The 23,166-nt window shown below is 33.2% G+C and overlaps 1 protein-coding gene across 1 annotated transcript in view; it reads left to right on the top strand.

Moving 5' to 3' along the window:
• MACROD2 (mono-ADP ribosylhydrolase 2) overlaps positions 1 to 23,166 on the top strand; it is a 1,804,338-nt gene that overhangs the window by 223,837 nt on the left and 1,557,335 nt on the right. The window lies entirely within an intron of this gene.

The raw sequence follows: 23,166 nt of genomic DNA, 5'->3' as shown, positions 1-23,166 counted from the left end.
TATAAAGTGTCTTTCTTTTTCTGTAGAAATGTTATCTACAATTTATTTGATATCGTATAGTTGGGCTAGTTTTTTTTTTTTATCAGTATTTATATATTTTTTCTCAAATTTTTTCTTTCAACATTTCTGTATCCAGTAATTGTCTCTTAATAGAAATTTAGCTTTTTAAATATCAGATGATAATATTTGTCTTACAATTAGAATATTTAGTCAATTTGCGTTTAATATAATTCAATATATTTAGTTTAAAATCTACCATTTTACATTTTGCTTTCTAAATGTCTAGCCAATTTTATGTTTCTTTGCTCCTCTTATTTTTTTATACATTTTATAAACCATTTAATATTTAATATAGATTTACTCACATATTTATTATTTTCACTGTTCTTTATTACTTTCTTCTTATCTATATTTCCAGCTGAAATTATTTAGCTTGAATAATATCGTATAACATTTTCTTTGGTTTTGTTCTGCTGGTGAAAAATTTAGTTCTCGTGTATAAATATGGTTATTTCAAAAGATATAGCTACTGGATATAGATCCTAGTGCTTTTCTTTTGCCAATTTGACAATATCTTTCCAGTGTCCTCTGGCTCATTCCAAAAGGTCAGCTGTAACTTCTGAAGATAGTGTATCTCTTTTCCAACTATTTAAAACATGATTTTGTGTTGTTTCATTTTTCCTGACAGTTTTACCATGAAAATCAAAGGTATTGTTTTCTTTTTATTTCGCTAGAGTTTCACAGTGCTTTTTGAATTTGTGATTTGACATCTTCATTTAGAAATGTTCTCTATTTGCATTTGTTTAAATTTCTTTTCTCCCAATTTTTCTTTCACTATACTCTCTTTCTGGAACTTCAGTTGCACATATGTAGAGCCTTTTCTCCAGAAGTTCTCTTTCATTTTTTTACCCTGAATTTTTGTATATTTTTTGTGTGCCTAAATCTATCCATATTCTAGTTTTATTATTTAATTTTGGTTGTGTCTAATGAGCTGCTTATTCCATACTTGAGTTCTTATTTTCACTTACATTGTTTTCAAAAATTTAATTTATTTTTCTTTTCATAGTTTCTGTTTATCTTCAGACATTACTAACTTTTAAAGAAATTTCTTGCACATCTTGATTACAATTATTTTCAAAGTCCATGACCGATAATTTCATTTTATCAATTCCTGTGGATCTGTTTATAGTACTCTTTTTTTTTTTTTGCCTATGGCTTTTTGCCTATGGCTTGTCTTCTTTAATGTCTGGTTATTTTTGATTTTTACTAGACAATTTATAATTTTTTAATGTAGCAATATTCTGAGCCTATAGAAGATGATTTTTCTCCAGAGAAGATTTACTTTTGCTTTTCGAAGCAATTAGCCTGGGAATGCTGGCATTCCAGTATCGCCTTGATTCCATCAAAACCTGAGATTATTGGAAGGTGGTCTTCATTTCTTGAAATGAATAGTTCATTTCAGGTTCACCCTATTTCTAAGGTGTCCTAATAGAAAATTTGTTTTGCTCAGAGCCATATACTTCAATTTTTTTTACCTCTCGCCCTCAAACTCGAGAATCTTTTGAAAGCTCTGTTCAGTTTTTTAACCACTCAGCTGCAGTGAAGATTCTAAATACTGACCTTGGTTCTTGGAGATTCAATCTTCTTTACTAACTTGGTCCCTTCAAATTGATTCCTGCCTTGATATTTCTCTGATGCCTTCAAGTCTTTATTTTTCTATTTTTCTGAGATCTTCTAGTTGTTTTCAATATGATGTTTGGCCCTATATAATCTAGTTTATCATTGCCAGAAGTAGGAACAAAGATCAGGTTTGGTTCTCTGGTTACTAGTCCAACTCTTTTATGAATACCAAAGTGATTATATGGGGAGGAAGCAAAATAAAACAAAAACATAGTCTGCACACTTATTCTCTGTTTCTCATTTTCTGAATGTATACTATTTATTACAGAGGATTATGAGTACAACTTCATGCAAAAACAACTGCTGACAACAAAAAACAGGAAGGATGTCTGTTTGTTCATGTACCATTCATTAAATATTTATTGAGTCTGCTATATGTCAAGCACTGTGCTAGACGCTGAGGACCCAAAAATGAACTGAATTTTCCTCAGGAATCTGCAGCCTAGTGGGACACTTACTAGGAAAAAGAAAGTTACATATGTTATGGTAGGTGCAACTCTAGAATTTAACAGAGCATAACATGGAATCACATTCTTTTCTGACAGTTGCTGAATAGTGTCTTGGGTATGTCTAATAGGAAGGAGACTCTTCTGTCCTTTGTTTATAAGAATTGGAAGGGAGGAGGGGAGAACTTGTGAATCAATCAGTTGTTACAGAACAACATTCCAATGAGTTGTGTAAATGAATTAGAAATGAATCTAAGTTCTTTAGTTCATGAAGCCCTAGAAATGTTTGGGCCAAATATGCTTTGTTGTTGCCGAGCTGTAGTGCATGAAAGAAGGTTTATCATTTTATTGACCTGTATTCATCCCCAGTTTATGTTATTCATTGTACTGTCATCAGATCTTAAAAGAGAAGTGAATAACATAGATTTTAGTAATTAGTAGAAATGCCAAGAAATGCAATAATGTGATAGAAAACTTTAAAAGGAACTATTTAAAAAATTTTTAATTAAAAAATAAAATAGTTAAAAAATAAAAATAATATTGTATGTGTTTGTAGAATTATGGGTGTATATGTGTGTGTTTATACATACATATATACATATATATGTGGGTATATATATATGTATATATATATAATATAGTGTGTGTGTATTTATATGGATGTACATGACAAAGGAACTCTGGTTAAACATATTTATGCCACAAGTAGATAGTATCAGCAGAGACAGCCAGAATGACTGTAGGGTTTCCTGTTAAGTGTTGTCAAATTGTCATATTCTCATTTCTCAAAGGTGCTTTCAATAACCCTAAATACTTCTTAAAGAGAAAAGGTGACATAGTAGCTAAAAGCACAGATTCTAGAGCCAAACCACCTGAATTTGAATCTTACTTCTACCACTTATTACTTTAAACATATTACTTAATCTCTCTATGCCCTAGTTTCTGTGACTATAAAATGAGGATAATAATAATACGTATTGGGTTACTGTGAGGATTAAATTGGATATATATACATACACACACGAATTTATATATACATATACACACAAATTTCTTAGAAGAGTATGGAATGCAAACTCTGGACTATATAAATATATATAAACTATTAGTGGTTGTACTGTATATGGAATGCCTGTTTCATACTGAGACTTGGTTGTGGTATCTTAATAGTTGAAAGGAAGGAAGGAAGGGAAAGAAGGGTATAATTTGCATTTATAAAGTTTATAAAGTTCTGGTTCAATATTAAAACATTTTATAGGTGAGATTAACAAAGGTTAGAATATATTTCCCAGGTTCTCAATGCTATGCTTTTTCTGATTATACACATAATCAGAAATAAATACAGACACAGTGATAACGAGATCAACATGTTATTCTTATTTTTCAATTGCTCTGAACTATAAATATTAAAACAAAAGAAATGATATAAAGTATATATATTTTTAGTGGCTCCAAAAAAAGAATAGGAAAAAAGTCCTATTAAATGCAAATACAAAAGATAGATTTTTGGTTAGGGACACAGATCTCACAACAAAAGGGAATTTTTTACAAACTCAAATTAATTTTTCTAAAGGCTCCCTATTTCTACAATAATATGAAAACCTTACTTTCTGATGTTCTAAAGTTACTGTCTTGTTTTACTTGATAATAATTTCCTACCTTTCTTTTGTTTTGTTATCAGGTTAACATCTCAGTCTTTCTGATCACTTAAAACATGTGGCAGGACTCCAAACAATCTCTCAGGAATTTTCCTTTTTTTTTTTTTTACCACCTTTCCTAATTCTTTTAACATTTAGTACACATTGGAAGCACAATGTAGATTTACTCATCTGCATGTAATTTACATCTTATTCTGGCCTTGCTTTGTAGATCTCCCTAAGTCCTGTTTTAAGTACATCTTAAGACATAAATAGAAATGTAGGCTCAAGAAAGAATACCCTAAAACTGTGCATATACCATAGCCAGTTCTAAAGACTTCACTGACATTCAAGTAGATGTATTATTATAAATAAAGAAGTGAGAAAGCTTGAAGAAGGAGCAACTATAAAAAGACCAGTGTGCTGGAATTTAAGGTTTTGAAGTGAAAGAGTTCTAGGTATTAATAAGTTTCATGAAACATAAGTAAGGTTGGTTTATATGTTGGAGAAAAGGTTAAGGAACTTGCATACTAGGTTGTTAAAGAGCTGTTAACATGGATGTTGAAGTCAGCAATGATTACAATATACTTTGGAATCCCTCTTCAGGGTGTTTCCCCCCAAAATATGAAAACATAAAGATATATGTACCCCGATGTTCATTGCAGCATGATTCACTGTGGCCAAGACATGGAAACAACCAAAGTGTCCATCAGTAGACGATTAGATAAAGAAGCTGTGGTACATATATACAATGGAATATTACTCAGGCATAGAAAAGATGAAATACTGTCATTTGCAACAACATGGATGGCTCTTGAGATAATTATGCTAAGTGAAATAAGTCAGAAAAAATTGAGAACCATATGATTTTGCTCATATGTGGGATATAAAACTGAAAGCAACAAATGAGCAAGACAAACAAACAAATAAAAGCTCATGACACAGACAACAGTTTAGTGGTTACCAGAGGGATATAGTGGAGGGAGGAGGTAGAAAAGAGTAAAGGTGGTCAAATATATGGTGATAGAAGGAGATTTGACTTTGGGTGGTAAACACACAATGTAATATACATATGATGTATTATAGAATTGTGTACCTGCAATCTGTATAATTTTATTAACCAATGTCACCCCAATACATTTAATTTAAAAAAGAGTAAGGAAAGTGAAATAGCCCTGCCAGACATCAAACATTACAAAATAATAGTAATAATAATAATAATAATAATAATTATAACGATAATTATTATTATACTTTGAAGTGGAAAGTAAGACTGAATTAAGTGTTAGGGTCTTCAGGGAATTCAGGAGATTTTGTGGAGGAGGAAAAGATGACAGCAACAAGGAAGAGTAAAGAGTAATGCAGCCAGGTGATGTATACCTCAAAAGTGGGAGGGTTTTGAGATGAGGTTGGAAAAGTAATGTTCTAAATGTGATAACTAGGAAATTGCCACCTGTAGTATGTGGTAAGAGAAGGAAAAATTTCTTTATGAGAAGTCCAGGGTCTAAATGAAAAAAGGTTTAGAAAATATTCTAGAATTAGGTTGAAGATGGAAGATGTTTACAACAAAATGAGAGTTTGAGAATAAAATGGTTAGAGATCAGCTGGAGAGGTGGGAAGGACATATAGCAGTTTGAGGAACAACATTGTTTAGGCAATGACAGAGGAGGCTAGATTTTGTTGGGTGGCCGAGATCACCAAAATGAAATGTGTGATTAGATCAGTCAGCTTCAAAATTCCTGATCTAGGCAGGTTGAGATCCTAGTAGGTTTTGGAGGACCTCTGTGTTTAGAAGCCTTTGCTCAGTGCTCAAATGTTTCATGTTGCTGCTTTTTTCCCCTCCTTCTGCTCTTCATTTGAATACACTAAACGTGGAAATTAGTTCATGTTTCTTCATTCCAGCATAGCCTTAGAGCATAGTTTTTGGAAGTTTTAATACTTGTACTGAGTTATCATTATTCACTATGATGAGTTTCCAAGTATCACTGTGAATAGAAGACCGTTTCTGTAATATCATACAAAAATGTCTGAGAATGGGTCCTGATTAGTGCTGTTAGATGGACAGTCTTATTTTCACAGAGAAGGTATTTAGTAAAATGTGGGTGATGATGATCTTTAGAAAAGGAAGGAGAGGAAGAAGAGGAGAAAGAAAAGGGGGGTAATAAATTAATGAAGTGAATTAATGAAGTGACTAAGACCACCATGTAACAAACTCAAAATATACTCTCTTATCCATTTACCAGATTTCATTGATTTTTAGAAGCACTTTTCCCCCACATTTTAAAATTTGCTAAATAAATCAGTGGCATGTTACAATTAGTGTTGGTTGTATTTTTTCCTTTTGTATTGGGACAGAAAATGCCATCTTGGATTATTGAAATCTGTTAAGTCCTTGTTTTCATTTTCATCCACTCTCTACTTTTTATCACATTTTTAAAGCTTGTTTATTGTCCATGCTCTTAATTTCCATAATTACTTAAACTCTCCTTAATATTCAACTTGTTATTTTATATATTTTATTCCAACTTCATTTTTCTTCTGCTTTGTGGTCTATATAGAATATTGATTTTTCTCCACAATTTCAGCTTTAAGAAGATAGCATGTAGTAAAAGCTTTCCCAGCCCAGCTCTGTATTAACTATTATGTGGCCCTTGGGTATAGCATTCAACCTCTTTGGGCCATAGTATTCTTGTATGTAAAATGAGGAGGTTGGGCTTAGTGACATCAAAGGTCTCTTTTTGTTTTGAAATTTTTTGCTTCCCTGACTCCTCAGAGGACAAACAAATTCCTACTCTCTAGCAGTCTTTTTGAGGAATGAGTGCAGAGGAGCATTGGCTTAGAGAATTCTGCCTCTCTTTTCAGACTCATCCCTTAAAATTACCTGTCCTCTGACTTTTGCTGCTGCGAATCCACTGGGGACTAACGGTTTATATCTGGACATAGACATCCAGAAACATCATCTCCAGTTATGTAGGTCTCCGAGATAAAAAGTAATATAGATCTCTCTTTAAGTACGTCACAAAGATTCAGTACATTTTGTAATGAATAATTTGGATACTTAATTTCTTCCTAGGGAATCTTTATCTTCTGTTGTCTCCAGTATAAATCAAGTTATAGTCTGACAAGTGAAACTTTAGGAGAGATTATTTGCTGTGGATCACCATATGCATATATGTATATGGCAAGTATACCATAAAATAAGATTCATAGAAGTCAGATCATTTCTTATCAGGTCACCCAGAAAATGAGGATTGTATGTTACCTAATAGACTTGGAATGGTTGTTTATGTAACACATATTGTAATCGATGTTTTTCCACAATGATGAATCCTGGAAAATACTCAGTTGCATGTGAAAATAGTTGGATACCAAGTTCTGGTTATTTGCCAAGTGATTGCTTTTGGGCTAGTTTCAATGTCTATTGATTTCTTTTTTTTTTTTAAGAGAAAAGTAATACTATCATCGGGTCTTAATTACAGAGTAGATACCATATCAGATTATCACTAGAGAGGAGAAGTGTACAGTAAAAGCCCTATACTTGAGAAAACTAGCTCTGAAGGAAGCTAATAGTTCCTCACGAATTTCTAGGGAAATTAAATAATCTCTAATCTGTAGATATTTGTATCCCCCAAATACCTTAGTGAATGCACAGACTAAGACTACAAGTACGCTGCCAGGAGGTTTATATACTCCTTTTACATAAGGAAGAATTTAATATGTGTGCTAGAGCATAAAACAAAATTTATATTAACATTATCAAGGAAATTCAATATTATTGGTAGGGACTGAGTCAATGACATATAGTTATTGGAGAGTCCAATTGGACAATTAGGATAAAATGAACATAAAAAATAAGAACAAAAACTAACCTGTTTCAAGTATCTGTTTACGTTTCACATATTTTCTACTTTAGACTTTAAGAGTGGCCTAGAGTTAGACTGACTATGTAATTTATCATTCAAACCAGGGCAACAGGCACTAAGTTGGCCTATTCCAGGCAAATAGAGATATATACTTGCTCTAGTTAAAGTCTACCATGTAGCGACTCTCGTTTTCAATTATTTGCTAAAAATGTCCAGAAATGAACTAGCTAATGCCAACTGAAAGACAAAAATCTTTCTCAAAAAGCTTCTATTCTAGTAGTTCCTAACCTTTCTGGGACACTGATATCTTGAAAAATATAACACTTGACTCTCTCCCAGGGAAGTAAATTGAGAATGAAACATCAGGGAGTTCATAGATCCCTGAAACTCATCCATGGGCTAAAATCAGCTTAAAGACAGAGGGAAAAATAGGATATCAATTGTTTTATTATAGCAAAGGAGCTGCCCTTAATTGCCACCACTTAAGCCATTTAAATAAACTATAACATGCAGTTAAAATTTCGAATTGTAAACAATTTAAACGTATGTAAAAATAAAAAGAATATTACAGTGAACCTCCATATAACTATCACCCCAACTCAAGAATTATAAAAATTCTTCCACACTATTTCTTTGTTCATTGTGCTTGTTGCTGAAGCATTTTAAATCTCAGATTCCATGTTATTTCTCCCCCACATATTTTAGTAGACATTCTTTAAAAAATGGATATATTTTTGCTTCACCACAATGTCATTATCACAACTAATGAAATTAAAACCAATTCTTTGGTCTATCTTATATTCTGTTCATATTCAGAATTTACCAATTATCCCCAAACTGTTATTTTCCATCTCTTTATTTGAATTTGTATCCAAAGAAATACCACACATTGCATTTTATTTTTTACATTCTCTCCACTTCTACACCCTTGATGTCTTTTTGAAGCAAACTGGGCTAGTTATCTCATATTCTAGATTTGTGTGTTTACGCCCTGTGGAGATACATAACTGGATTCCCTAGCCCATGTTTTACTTGCGAAGAAGTGAGTTTTTAGGCTTGATTAGATTCAGGTTCAATTTATCTTATTTTTTCATGAAAATTTCCACAGATGATGCTGTATGTTTCATAGATGATGCTATATAAAATTATGAAGTTTTATTTTAGGAATTGTTGATAATCAGAAATTATTATCTTATGACCAAAAGTAATACCAGGACTAATCCTTCTCCCTCACCCTACCCTAAGTACCTATGGCTTACCTCCATCGGAAAGTTCTTTTAACCCTAAAAATAATAATATGAAATATTTATAAAAAGTGGCGATGTCAAACAGATTTCCCTGTAATATTCATTTAAATTATTATATGGAACATTACTTTATATTCCTGCCCCTCCATTTTCTGGTTTTCTTTATTCCATCCTTTTTCCCATAGCAGCCTTTACCAAGAAAGATAAATATCAACATCATGGTTGAAATACCAAAGCACAGTGCCAATAATTATCCTACAATTTGTATGTTGGCGTAATAACATTCAGTGAATTGAGTACATTGCTAATAGCCATTGAGGATAGGAAGCTAGTCTCTAAGCATATTAAAATGCCTCAGAAGACTTCTTCAGCACTACATATTCAAGATTTGGTGATATGAGCTTCTTCTTAGGACCTGTTGTGAATGTTTTATTGCTTTATTGTGAGTGTGGAAGTATCAACATTCATGTTATTTTAGGTAATATACAGATCACCCAAAAGGAAATTGAACTAGCCAAATGAAGCGTATGGCAAATCACTGGGAAAGAAGCATATTATATAGTGACTTTTAATTTGGAAATGAGAATGTAAAGATATATCCAATTTAATTGGGGCTTTTCTGAAAAAAGTGTGCTAGTATCTGTCATCTCAGAACTGAAATGTTTTGATTTGCTAAGTTTTGACTTACATGGCTGAGGACAAGGATACTACTACCAGGAATAAATGACTCTTTGGCTAAAATAAATGATTAAACTGGCTTATTCTTTTTATTCTCTTTCAAGTTAGTTTGACAAGTTAGATTTTATTATTCTTAGAAACATAAATAAGAAGAATGAGAGCAAAGAGCAAATTAGAAAAGAGTTCAAAGTTTTTCTTTTATTATATTTGTAGTTTTCAGGGAAAAAATGTAAAAAAATACTTGTTTTGTGTATAATTCCTTTGGGCTTCACTATACAAATTGATATAATAAAATAAGAATACTAAATAGCTTGCTGGCTAAAAATGTGAAGGATCTCTGTAACACTAAAGCTATTCTTTAAACAAGCTGTAATTTGGGAGTCAGATTTTCTTTTACCTCTTAGACAGACTTGTGTTTTTTTATCATGTTGGTTTTAAAAATTTTTTTGGATTTGTATCTCCCTTTAGTAATAGCTTATTGTGTTGAAAACCTCCTGCTTCCCACTCCTAATTCTAACCCTGGGAAAAATTTCTGTTGGTGGATACTCCCATTGCTTAGGAATAATTTATAAGCATTTTAATCTATTAGTCCAAGGAATTTGCATAAAATGTACATGAATATGTATTACATTCAATAAAGAAATAATAGGGCAGGGCATTAAGCAGATGCCACATGCAAAATTATTTCTTTAGTATTGTCTCATTTTAGAAAGGGATATGGAGTGAAAAATATTTAAGGCCTATAAGCTTTAATAAATTTATATATATATGAATTCCTCTCAAAAGCAACATATAAAGGTCTCTATCTCTCTATATAGATACGGACGTATGTGAGTATGAAAAGAATGATTACATTCCAAGGTATATCTAATTATTAGAATATACCCTCTAAGCTGAATTAAAATTCTTCTTTCTAGAGCTTTCACTTCATTTGTTTTCTGACATAATACTGAATGCACCTATACCTATTTCCTCCCTGTCACTTGGAAGCTCTTCTGTCTTCAAATATGTGAAGACAGAAACATGTCTCTTTTCAACCTCTTTTTACAAAGCCAAATTTCTTTCACTTTCTTAACTCTTTTTCCTATGTCATTATTTCAAAACACTTTGTAATATTCAAACTCCTTTACGTTAGTGCATTTTGACACTAATATAGCACTTACAATGGAATATAGCACTTACAACAGAATGCTCTACCAGGTGTCATCTGGTTAGATCATTAAGATTTATTTACTAACACCTGAATGCTGTGCTATTGGTTTTTGCATTAATAATAATTCTCAATCTTGTTGATATTGCTATTGTTATTTTATTCTGAAGAAACTTCTTTACAGTATAACCTTTTAAATAATAGTCGACCTGTAATAATTTAAATTGAGGGGATATAGATTTGGAGTACAATTAGAAATATACTAATGAAACCATATTAAATCTTTTACAAACTTTATTTAAGTTGACAGACTAGGTGCTCAAGAACTTGTTCAATGAATGTTAAAAATATTCAGTTTAAGATCTATAAACTCAAAATAGTTTGCAAAGAACTAGTGAACTAGTTCTTTTACCTGATAATTTAAAGGTTTTGGGAGCCTAAGTAATGTTCAAATAACTTCACTGAGAATCTGGTAGTTAACTAATTAAACGTTGTGGGCTGGAAGGTCTTACATCAAAGGAAAGGGTGGAGACTGTTATTTCACTCCTGTTTATTCATTCATTCATTGACTATTTATTTGGCACCACTTTAGTGCCAGGCATTGTACTCTTTTAAAAAAAGAAAAAAGAAATAGGCAAAGAAACTATTGTACTATAATCAGAGGTAAAGAAGAAATAGATACATAAAATGAAAGAAAGAAATCTTAGACTACTTAAAATTTTTTCTCACTTTCTAATTCTGCCATGTGGGAGAAAGGGAAACAATGCCGACAAAATGAAATAAAATTTACGGAATGATTTCAGCATTCAACATCAGGTAGAGAAAAAAGAGAGCAGGCAGAAGAAAATTTTCTAGGTTGCAATATTAACTTGGCCTCCTGGAGAGAAGCACTTTGATACTTAATTTTCCTGAGGGAGGAATAAATATTCGGAAAGGCCTTTCAACTTCAGGCTAAGATGAGTGAGATGAAGTATAAGAACATTCAATCAGAGCTACTGTACAAGGAAATGTTTACAAAATATCCATAATAGTTAATGAACAGTGAATCTTCATAGCTAATTGTTTACTTTTAAATTTGCTCTCAGCTAGGTTTTAAATATTAACTTTGTTTAACATTCAGTAATTTCAAAAAAGTTAATTTGGTAAAATAAGTATTGTTTATTTCAAAAGTATTCAGATACTCACATGGTATATGTATATGTATATACATACACACCCACCCACAGTCAACACTCACAACACTCACAACATTCACAGTGTCTACCTAGTTTGTGCCTTTCTATTTGGAATGTACTGGCCAGTGGAGAGAAGGCCACAGGTTTTCCACTAGTGGATAAGTTACCAAAATTTAATTTTAAAAGAATCGGAAATTAATTGGCATGACTATCTAGCCTATAAATGAAACTGTACTACTTAAGTATTCATTTGAGAAGCACAGTGATATTTGCTATAAGTTCCAGCAGTCTTTTTCAGCAGTATTCTTTCTCCTTTCTTAATCTAATTGGTTTTGAAAAACATAATATTGGTATCACTATAAATAAATATGTATGTATAGTATATCTGATCTCTAATTAAATCTTAAGAGATGAAATGGAATTTACTTCACATTGTGTTTAAGTCACTCAATTTTATTAGAGGACAGCAGTACAGGAAAATAATCAGAACTTCAAAATACTACCATCTCGAATAAATTACCGTCACAAATACAGAGTTGTCTTCTGCCTTGTAGGTGCACTGGAAAGTATAATCAGTGAATTTTAAATGAGAATTACTGTTTCTTACTGTTTTAAATAGAACGCAATTTTTTTAAAAAATTTTATTTTTCAGTTAGAGTTGATATTCAATTATTTTATATGAGTTTCAAGTGTACAACATAGTGGTTAGACATTTATATAATTTACAAAGTGATCCCCCTGATTAGTCTAGTACCCATCTAGCACTGTGCATAGTTATTACAGTGTTATTGACTATATTCACTATGCTGTACTAAATAGAATACAATTTGAGCAAGTTACTTTGAATCCATTCTTTTTTTGGTCGGTTACTAAAAGGGGTTTTTGTTAGTATAATGCAGAGTTTTGTTAGTATAATGTAAAGTTCATGAGGAGTAATGGGATAGAACTTAGGCAAGAGTTTGTGCTGAATTTCAGAGATCACTGTGGGGCTTTGTATACTTCTGGGCCGGTCACAGGAGAATGCCAAAATGATGTTGGAGGAAAATAATTCTGTTTCATGTGGTATACATTGGAGATAGAAAGTGCCAATAGCTGACGCACCAATTAAAAGAAAATTTGGGGGATTTCAGCAAAAATGATTTCCCCTCCTAGTCCCTTGCGGTGAAAGAGGAAAACTTTTGTCGTTGTTGTTGTTGTTTTACAGGCTGTCCTCCTTTCTCTTCCTCCTGAAAACAAAAATGTGATATTATATTTGACTAGCCAACATCTAGGGCATTACCGTTATGCTTGCTCTTCATTCAGTTAAGAAATAGCCATTTCTTAGCCATCTTCTATTTGAGATTGCAGTGAATTTCATGGTCAATCTATATTGTCTTAAGGTGACTATGATAATAGTAATGAACTTTAATAAAAGAAAGCAATATACAGATCCTCTATATATTATCAATTTCCTTGCATTTTGATAATTAGTCTGTAAAGATGTTGCTTCTATTTTTGCAGATGAGGAAATTAAATTTCAGAAAGGCTCAATAACTTCCTTGTGATTTCTTTGTTGTTAAGAGCCAGAGGCAGGATTTGAATTCCAAAGCGATTGACTTTTCATGTTACTCTAATGCCTTTTGATTGCAACATATTTTTTCTTTTATAAGATGCATGTATGTCATACAAACGTTTTTTGTTTCCCTTTCTGAATTCACATTTAAAATGAACGAGTTAGTATATGAAGTTCTCTCCCACACTTGGGAGATGTCGGCACTAATAAGGAAACATGTCTAAATTAGTGTGTCACATGGGGATTCAACCAGGAGTAATTAGATGACCTTTGAGAAAATTAAGATTGGCTATCAGAGGGAAATTTCTACCCAATTTCATGGAACAGCCTTCCAGTGAAAGAAGATTTCACTCTCAATCCTTAGTAAAGAACAATAAACTATTATTATCCTAGAATATATGCTTATTATTAAAAATAACCTTTTTAATTATGGGAGAATAACTAAATGTCTTATAATTTGTTTTCTATTTTATAGTATCTATTAAAACTAATAAAGTTATTAGAACTTTAAATTATCATACACAGAAAAACATGATCTAAAACATTTAAGAATTTCGTTTACATGAATTTGGAGAAATTCAGAATGTGAGAAGCATACATAAATGATCGTGGGTCAAAGTATAACAACTTGGCCACATATGTAGTCATTTAAAGACACCAGAGAGATATTGTATACATTTAAGAATTAACATCTTTTGGGAAAAAAATATGTGCTGAATGTTATTTTTAATAGGAAATTTCGACGTTTTTTTAAGATTAAATATACTTTAGTTGACCAAGAATGATAATTGTGAAGTACCTAATAAAAAACATGTTTTATGAGCTATGAGTAGAGGGTAGAGGGATGCCAACTACTAGAACTTTAATAAAAACTAAATTAACAGGCATCTGGGAAGACTAGGACTAGGGATTTCTCTCTCAAGTATAAAGGAGTCAAGAAAATTATCTCAAAGATTTGAGGATAGACATAGGGTCCTGTAACGCATTTAGGTCATGAGTTTGAAGAGCTTGTGTATCTGAATTGAAGTTCAATATTTTTAGAAAGTGCTCACAGTTTATGAAAAATAATAAAACATTTGACATTTTTAAAGCATCTTTATAGGAGAAAAAACCCTCCATGTACTATCATGACACCCTCTTTTGGATGACTTTATTGTATTGGTTGATCATTATTTCTCCTTAAATTCAATGTAGGAAATACAGCTGTCAAGATATCAAGTTTTATAAAAGCCAAATTTATCTGAATCAATAATATAAATGAAATATGGGAAAATTATATTTCCTTGAAAAGAAGCAGTAGAAAATTTCCGTATAGTAGCCGTTCCTAAGTTTTTGGTTTCAGGCCTTCTTTATACTTTTAAAAATTATTGAAAGCCCCAAAGAGATTTAATTCATATAGATTTTATACTTCACATTTATAGTTTAGAAATATGGAAAATATTTAATTTATTTAGAAATAATAATAATAGCCGAAAAAATTACAAACATATGTCTATACAAAGGCTTGTATACAAATACTCATAAGTATTCACAATAGCCAAAAAAGTGGACACAACTCAAAGGTTCATCAGCTAATGAATGGATAAACAAAATGTAGTATATTCATATAATGGAATATTATTTGACCAAAAAAAGAAAAGGAATGAGGCACTGATACATGCTACCACATGGAATAAACTTGAAAATATTATGCTAAAGGAAGCCAGACACAAAGGTCACATATTATATGATACCGTTTATATAAAATGCCCAGAATAGACAAATGCATAGAAACATAAAGATTAGTTGTTACCAGGGCCTATGGAGAGTGTTACCAGGGACTGGGGAGAGTGGGGAGTGGGGAATGACTATTAATGTATATAGAGTTTATTTTGGAGGTGATGAAAGTATTCTAGAAGTATCGAGATTGTTGTACAACTTTGTGAATATAAAGATGACTGAATAGTGTACGTTATAATGGTGAATTTTATGGTATGTGAGTTATATCTCAAAAATACAATAAACATTTTAACATGTAATTTAATGAGAAATAACTATATTTTGCAGATAAATATATTAATAAGACTTGCATTGCTTTACATTTTTTGTAAATCTTGATGTTTGCTTAATGAGAATGATTGGATTGTTATGTTTGCTTTTGCATTCCATCTATTGCAATATATTGTTTTGGCTGAAATATGTAAAAAAATCTGGTCTTACACAACTGTATTAGGGAAAGGAAGAGTATTATAATAGATTATTAAGATAATTATGTATATTTTTTCTGATATATCAAAACTTGACATGTGGTGATTCTTTTTTTAATTTAATATATATTTTTATTTACTTAAATTTTTTTTTTAATTTTTCAATTACAGTTTATATACAATATTAGTTTCAGGTGTACAACATAATGATTGTACATTTATATAATTACAAAATGATCACTCCAATAAATCTAGTACCCATCTGACACCATATATACTTATTACAATATTATTGGCTATATTCCCTATGCTATACTTTACATTCCTGTGACAATTCTGTAATACCAATTTATACTTCTTAATCTCAACCTTTTTCACCACTTGCCCTTGCCAAATCCCCCTGCATCTGGCAAACATCAGTTTGTTCTCTATTAGTATCTATGAGTTTGTTTCTGTTTTGTTTATTGTGTTTTTTAGACTCCACATATAAGTGAAATTATATGACATTTGTCTTTCTCTATCTGACTTGATTCACCCAACACAATATCCTCTAGGTCCATTCATGTTGCAGATGGCAATATTTTGTTCTTTTTTATGGCTGAGACATATTCCATTATATTTACCATCTCTTTATCCATTCCTCCACTGATGAACACCCAGGTTGCCTCCAAATCTTGGCTATTGTAAATAATGCTGCAATGAACATTTGGATACACATGTTCCTTTGAAGTACTGTTTTGGACTTTTTTTGAATAAACACCTGTAAGTGGGATTACTGGGTCCTTCTTTGTCTCTTGTTATAGACTTTGTTTTAATATGTGTTTTGTCTGGTATAAATATTGCTATCCCATCTTTTTTGCTTTGTTATGTTTTGTTTCTATTTTCATGAAACATTTTTTCCCATCTTTTTTACTTTCAGCCTGTGTGTGCCTTTTGTTCTGAAGTCAGTCCTGTAGGCGGCATACCTAAGAGTCTTATTTTCTTATCCATTCAGCCACCCTATGTCTTTTAACTGGAGCATTTAATCCATTTAAATTGAAAGTAGCTATCGATAGATATGTAGTTATTGTCATTTTATTATTCATAGTTTTGATCTTTTTTTTTTCTTTCTCTGCTTCTTAAAGAAGCACCTTTAAGAAGTTTGGTGTTGATGAACTCCTTTGCTTTTTCCTATCTGAGAAGCTCTTTATCTGCCCTTCGATTCTAAATTTAGCTTTGCTGAGTAATGTTGGTTGTAGGTCCTTGCTTTTCATCACTTTGAGTATTTCATGCCAATCCCTTCTGGCCTGCGATGATTCTTTTGAGAAATCAGTTGACAGTTTTATGGAAGCTTTCTTGTAGATAACTAACTGCTTTTCTCTTGTTGCTTTTAAAATTCTCTTTGTCTTTAACCTTTGTCCTTATGTTGTGTCTTGGTGTGGGACTCTTCGGTTCATCTTGTTTGGGACTCTCCTCACTTTCTGGGCTTGTATGTCTATTTCCTTTGCCATTTTAGGGAAGTTTTCCATCTTTATTTCTTCAATTAGGTTTTCAATTCTTTGTTCTCACTCCTCTTTCTGGTACCCCAATGATGAGAATGTTGGCACACTTGATGTTTTCCGAGAGGCACTTTAGACTATTCTTGGATTTTTTTTTCTTTATGCTGTTCTGATTGGGTGTTTTCTGCTACCTTATCTTTTAAATTGCTGATTTGAACCTTTACTTCATGTAATCTACTGTTAATTTCCTCTAATGTATTCTTTATTTTAGTCATTGTATTTTTCATTTCTTACTGGTTCTTTTTTATGTTTTCTCTCTCCATTTTTTATGTTCCTGATCTCTTTATTAAAATTCTCATTGAGATTATTGAGCATGCTTATAACTAGTGTTTTGAGCTCTGCAACTGCTAGATTGCTTGTCTCTATTTTGTTTAGTTCTTTTTGTGGTGCTTCGTTCTGTCCTTCTATTTGGGATATGTTTCTTTGTCTCCATATTTTGACTTCCTGTTTTTTGTTTCCATGTATTAGGTAGAGCTGCTAGGTCTACTGGTCTTAGTAGAGTGGCCTTATGTAGTAGGTGTCCCGTGGGGCTCAGTGGCTCAGTCTCCCTGGTCACCTGAGGCTGGTGCTCCAGGTATGTCCTTTCTGTAGGTAATGTATGCTCTCCTGTTGTAGTTGTGCTTTGGTTGCTATTTACGCATCAATGGGAGGGATTGCTCCTTGGGCTGATTGGTTGTCAGGACTAGCTGTGACTACAGTGGAGGAGCTATTGTGCTGACTCTACAAAGCAAGATTCACTTTAGCAGGGTTCTGGTGCCTTCCCGGTCTGCCCTTTGGGTGTGTTTTCTCTGGAGGTGGCCATTGGTGCTCTTGCTTGGTCAGAAATTGGCCACCAGGAGTGCTGGCCCCTGGGCCTCCTGTGTGGGGCCCTGCTGTAGACCAAGTTCAGCCACAACCTGTGCCCTACCACCTGGGGCCACCTGGCATGAGCCAGAAGGAGATCTGCAGATGTCTTTCACCTGCACTAGGCTTGAAGGTACCTGGGAGAGGCTAAGCTGTGAACTGAAGCCAGCTGCTGCTAGTGCTGGCCTTGGGGCTGCTTAGCTAGTGGTATAGGGCATGCCGAGGCCAGATGCTGCTTGTTTAAGGTTTTTGAACCTTTGAAAGATTTTAGGAAGTCAGCAGCATGAGCCAAGACAGGCTATTTGTATAGAAAAGCCCCTAGAAGTGGCTTGGGTGGGCCCACAAGTTGGGCAGCGCAGGATTTCAGGGAATCACCAGGGTGATGCAACCAGTGTCAACCAGTTTGGTGGAGACTCAGATATGGTACCCGATTAAGTCTGCATGCTGGGAGAGAGGGGAGCTCAGCAAAGAAAAATGGCCTCTGGCAACATTTCCTTCAAGGAGAAAGCTGCCCCTCCATCTCTTGCCCTGAAGCTAGACAATTCAGTTTCTTTCCGTATGTCCTTGGTGCCTTTTGATCTGCTCCCTAAGTGCAGACTCAAAGTGCATAAGTCTGTCAGCAAATAAGTCTGTGAGGGGCCCTTGTAAGAGGAACACCTAGGATTCTGGCTATCCTCACTCAACCACAATCTCTGTTGGTTTTCATGGTCAGAAGTTATGGAGGTTTCTCTTCTCAGCACTAGAGTCCTGGGTTGGGAGCCTGTTTTGGGGCAGGCACCCCTCACTCCTTGGGGGAACCTCTGCACCAAGATAGCCCTACTAATTTTTAACCGCCACATGTGGGTATGGGGACCAGTTCTTCCATATCCCTCCTACCAGTATTAAGGTGGCTTCTTTGGCATATCCTTAGTTACTAGACTTCTGTTCAGCTAGACTTCATGAGATTCTCAATGATGGTTTTTCTGTAGCTTGGTTGTGATTTTGATGCAGTCATGATGGATGCAAGCACATCCTTTACCTTCTCTGCCATCCTGACTGAAACTCTCGACATATGGTGATTCTTAAAGTTTAGTTACAGAGTAATCTCAAATCTCCTAGTGATGTTGAGTGGGCTGAAGTTATTCAAAGGCAAATCTGGGCCGGGAAATTCAAGATAGCTCACTCACATAACTGACATTTGGAGCTGTCAGCTGAGTACTCAGCTGACCAGAATGCCTCACTTTTCTTCTGTATGGCCTCACCATGTGACTTGGGCTTCTCACATCATGGTGGCCAGATTCCAAAAGGAAATTATTGTGTTTTTTTTTTTTGTGAGAAAGTAGAAGCTATTGATCACTTAAGGCTCAATCTCAGAAGTTAAATTATTACTTTGCCTATATTCTGTTGGACAAAGTTGCTGGGTAGCCCCAGTTTCAACGGAAGGAGAAATAGACCCCAGTTCTTGATGGGAAGAGTGACAAGGAATTTGCAGCTCTCTATTTTCCACTAAATGACCTTTACTGATACTTCAAATACCATGAGTTGTGGAAGCTTCGTCTATGCTGTGATTAGGTATTGTTCTTTATACTGTTGCAACTACTACTTTGCAAATTAACAGCATCTTAATTGGATACTTTTATTTGAATTATTTAAAATATATTACCAAATTCAATGTTTAATGCAATGAGAATTGAGTGCCCTATGACTTTTTATTTTCTGCCATCCCTCCTGTTTTTTAATTTGTGACATTATCGTTCAGTTTTCTTGTTGATACCCAATTACTTATGAACAACTTCTTTCAGTGTGTTATAAAAAGTGTAATATAAAGAGAATGCCTACTGTCTGTCCTAGTATCAGTCAGCTTTTTTCTAAATTATGTATCTTTATTTTCTTTCAATGTTTATTCTCTAAGAGTGCCCTGGTTTTGCCATTAATGGTTATCTATCAGCAGTAGTTACAAGAAGGTACACTAGGGCTTAATTTATGTAGTTACTTCATTATAATTTTCTTTGGGAGAAATTAAGCCTACAAAACAGTAAATAAAAAATGTATTCCTTAATGTGGACACAAAAAAAAGAGTGAACAGAAAACAAATTTTTTTAAAACTAGGTATAATTTTCAAATTGCTTTTCACATGTCCTGAAGTTAAAGTACTGATGGAATGCCTTTCAAGTTTTCTTTTAGTTTCTCTAGGAAAGGTAATAGTTTATGCAGGCCCAGGTTAGAAATGCTTACTTGTTATTAAGCATTTATGTAATTTGCGAATTTTGATAGTTATATCAAAGCATGCTAAAAGCATCTTTCTTTTAGCTGCCCTTAGAAGTTGCTTCTGGAAATCTGCTTTGAAATTGCTTTCTGAAAGCCTTATTCGTGCTATATAGAAAATTAAGGCTTTTCTTCATTGCAAAATGGCAAAGTGTCTGTAGATTATTAGTAGGGGTGTTAGGTTGGACATGCCTGCTGTTACTGATCATGGATAAGTAATGTACTGTGCTTTCTTAAAATAACTGTATCAGGGAAACTAAAGCTTGATTGACAGCTCAGCATACTGAAAATCTTAATGTTAAATTTGTTTCAAAATATTTGGTAGAAAGTCATTATAAAACTTGGAACCTAGTGTACAAAATTTCTCCAGAACATTGCTGTCAACTCTAAGCATTGGCAGTACTAAGGCATAATTGGTCACCATTACCATTTGAAACAGAAAATTACCTTACGTGGTATAATGGGTGTCCCTCAGAAACCCTCTGACTCTTTTAGTCACATCTGAAAACCCTGAATATGGATTTTAAGTATTTTTGAGAGGAAAGGATAGAATTATGAGGCATCATTTCCGCTAAATTTTTACTGGCAACTAAACTCCCGTTAAGATGAGTTTCCAGATTAGATCTGAGCTAGAGAGTAGCTTCCACACCCTTTGTACTTTATTGACTATAAAGAGGAACAGCCCTTGTGATTCACAGTGTTCTAAATTGCATAATACTTTCTCAATGCCTGTAGCAATATGAGTGCATTTCTTAATGAGTGATCCATATTTCCTTTGGTTCTACTTTGGCATAGCTAGTTGGTTTCTCTGATCAGCTTTGGTTACTGGTCCATTTTAGAGAGTTTGCATTTCAGTGAAGAAACTGAGTTTCCTTGTATATAATGTATATAATGTTATATAACGTATGTAATGCTTTCATGATGGACTTTGGGAAAGGTCACATCCTAGAAGAGAGACTAGATTCCTCATCTTGACTTTGTGTTATTCTACCCTGGTTTAGTGTCCTCCCTTATCCCAATGCCTAAACTACCTGATACCCACTCCGTGCCATTTTTCAGCCCTCAGCTCATGTCCCCATGATTGTAGTTTTTAAAGGCAAACTACTTTAATCTTTATTTGTCTCTTCCTTTTTTGCATTCCTGGTGGTTAGGTCTTATAGCACACCATTGAGCAATTACCTCTTCTCTAATCATTTCATTATTATATCTACTCACTCACTTATTCATTCTCTTATCTAATAAACATTTGTCATGCTTTTCAAAGTAAATTGCATGACACCGTTCTTGTTCCTGTAGTGGAAATAAAGTTGTATTTAATCTTTACCCTCAAAATGAGGCACATAAAGAATATATAGTCATAATACAAGGTACTATGTGTGAAATGGTGCCACTGGAATTTATTTTTATTATTTCTGCATATAGACCCTCTCCCATTAAAAGACATCATGGAAAATGGGAATTGAACTGGATGTAAAGGATGGATAGGTAAGGTTTTGCAAGGTGAAAAAGGTGGTGTAGAGTGTCATTCCTGGTAGAAGGAACTAAGAAAACATAAGAGTGAGGAAGAATAGATTGAGTTTGGAGGATTTCAGATCATCTCTAGTTCAATGTAAGTATTAAGGAGTAACACACAAAAATTATCGTACTAAAAACATGTCAATGTCTCCACATTCAGAAATCTGCCTTGACTTCTTCTGTAGTGTTTTAAATGTCTCTTCTGATTTCACTTTGGATGTTGATATATTAACTTTATTCTCTGAGTCACTATTCTGCATACAAAATTGTTCACAATATTTCAAAGGCATTTTCACAACAATCTATTATATGCCATCAGATATACTTATTTATGGATTAATTGTAAAACGGTAAAAAATGTAAATTCCTAAACTTCATCAAAAATAAACATATTAAAATTAATGTGTTATTTAGAACTTCGTAGTAACCAAGGAAGCTCACATTCTCTCTGTAATGTGGACACACTATTTTCTCTAAAAAAAAAATCTTTCAAGTAGAAACCCTCTTCTGTTACCTTGTAATGTTTACTTTTGCATTAATGTACCCTCAGCTGCTTCATAGTTCATTCTATTAGGGAGATTTTTGATTTGAACATGAACAAACCTCTTCCGTGGAAAGTGAAAAACAAAATAAGCAAAATTAAATCTAGAGGAAAAAAAAACTTGAGGACTTTTCTTTCTCCTTTTCTCTCCCTTTGTCAATCCATATTTCACAGGAAGGTAATACCATGGCTTTTGGTCATATGTAACATTATTGACCTACCATTGGTAGAATGTTTATGGATGCAGTGATTGTTTTGTTGAGAACACTAAAAATTATATTATCTTTTTCATCTCCCTTCCTTGCAATGACCAGTGAGTTGTTGGTGGAGTTTGGTGGTTTCTACGGTCTTACTTCATAGTCATGTATATTTTGTACATAACTGAGTCCATCATGCGAAGGAACTTTGGCATAATGACCTTGTTATTATCCTGTCACTAATGTCAGAAATAGAGACAAATTCTGCAGGGAAAAAAAAAAATGAAACATAGTTCTGTAGAAATGGAATTTTCTACACAGAAACAATGTTAAAATATTTTCTTTGTATATTCACTAGCATTTTGGGGGTTAATATACAGTGAACATGAGTATGAACCACATAGGAAAAAATCCTAAAAATCCTAATTGATTCCAATAATTTAAAGATCATTGTCAGTATTATAGTAGTTAAAAATTTATATAATTATTCTGATATATTCTCTCACTACCGCAAACTACTGGAATAAATCTTTCTTTTTTATTTTTAGCATCTCTGTGCTTTACTTTTTCATTATTTTCATTATTTCATTATTTCTTACTCCGTATAAAATGTGCTAGCTTACATGATTTTTTCCCTATAAACATAAGCAAAAGTTACAATAGTTTTTTTGTAT

The sequence above is a fragment of the Pteropus medius genome, unplaced genomic scaffold (genome assembly GCF_902729225.1).
Source record: "Pteropus medius unplaced genomic scaffold, Ma_sr-lr_union100, whole genome shotgun sequence".
Classification (NCBI taxonomy): Eukaryota; Metazoa; Chordata; class Mammalia; order Chiroptera; family Pteropodidae; genus Pteropus; species Pteropus medius.
Note: the sequence above shows the minus strand (reverse complement) of the source record. Positions and strands in the feature narration are given on the sequence as shown.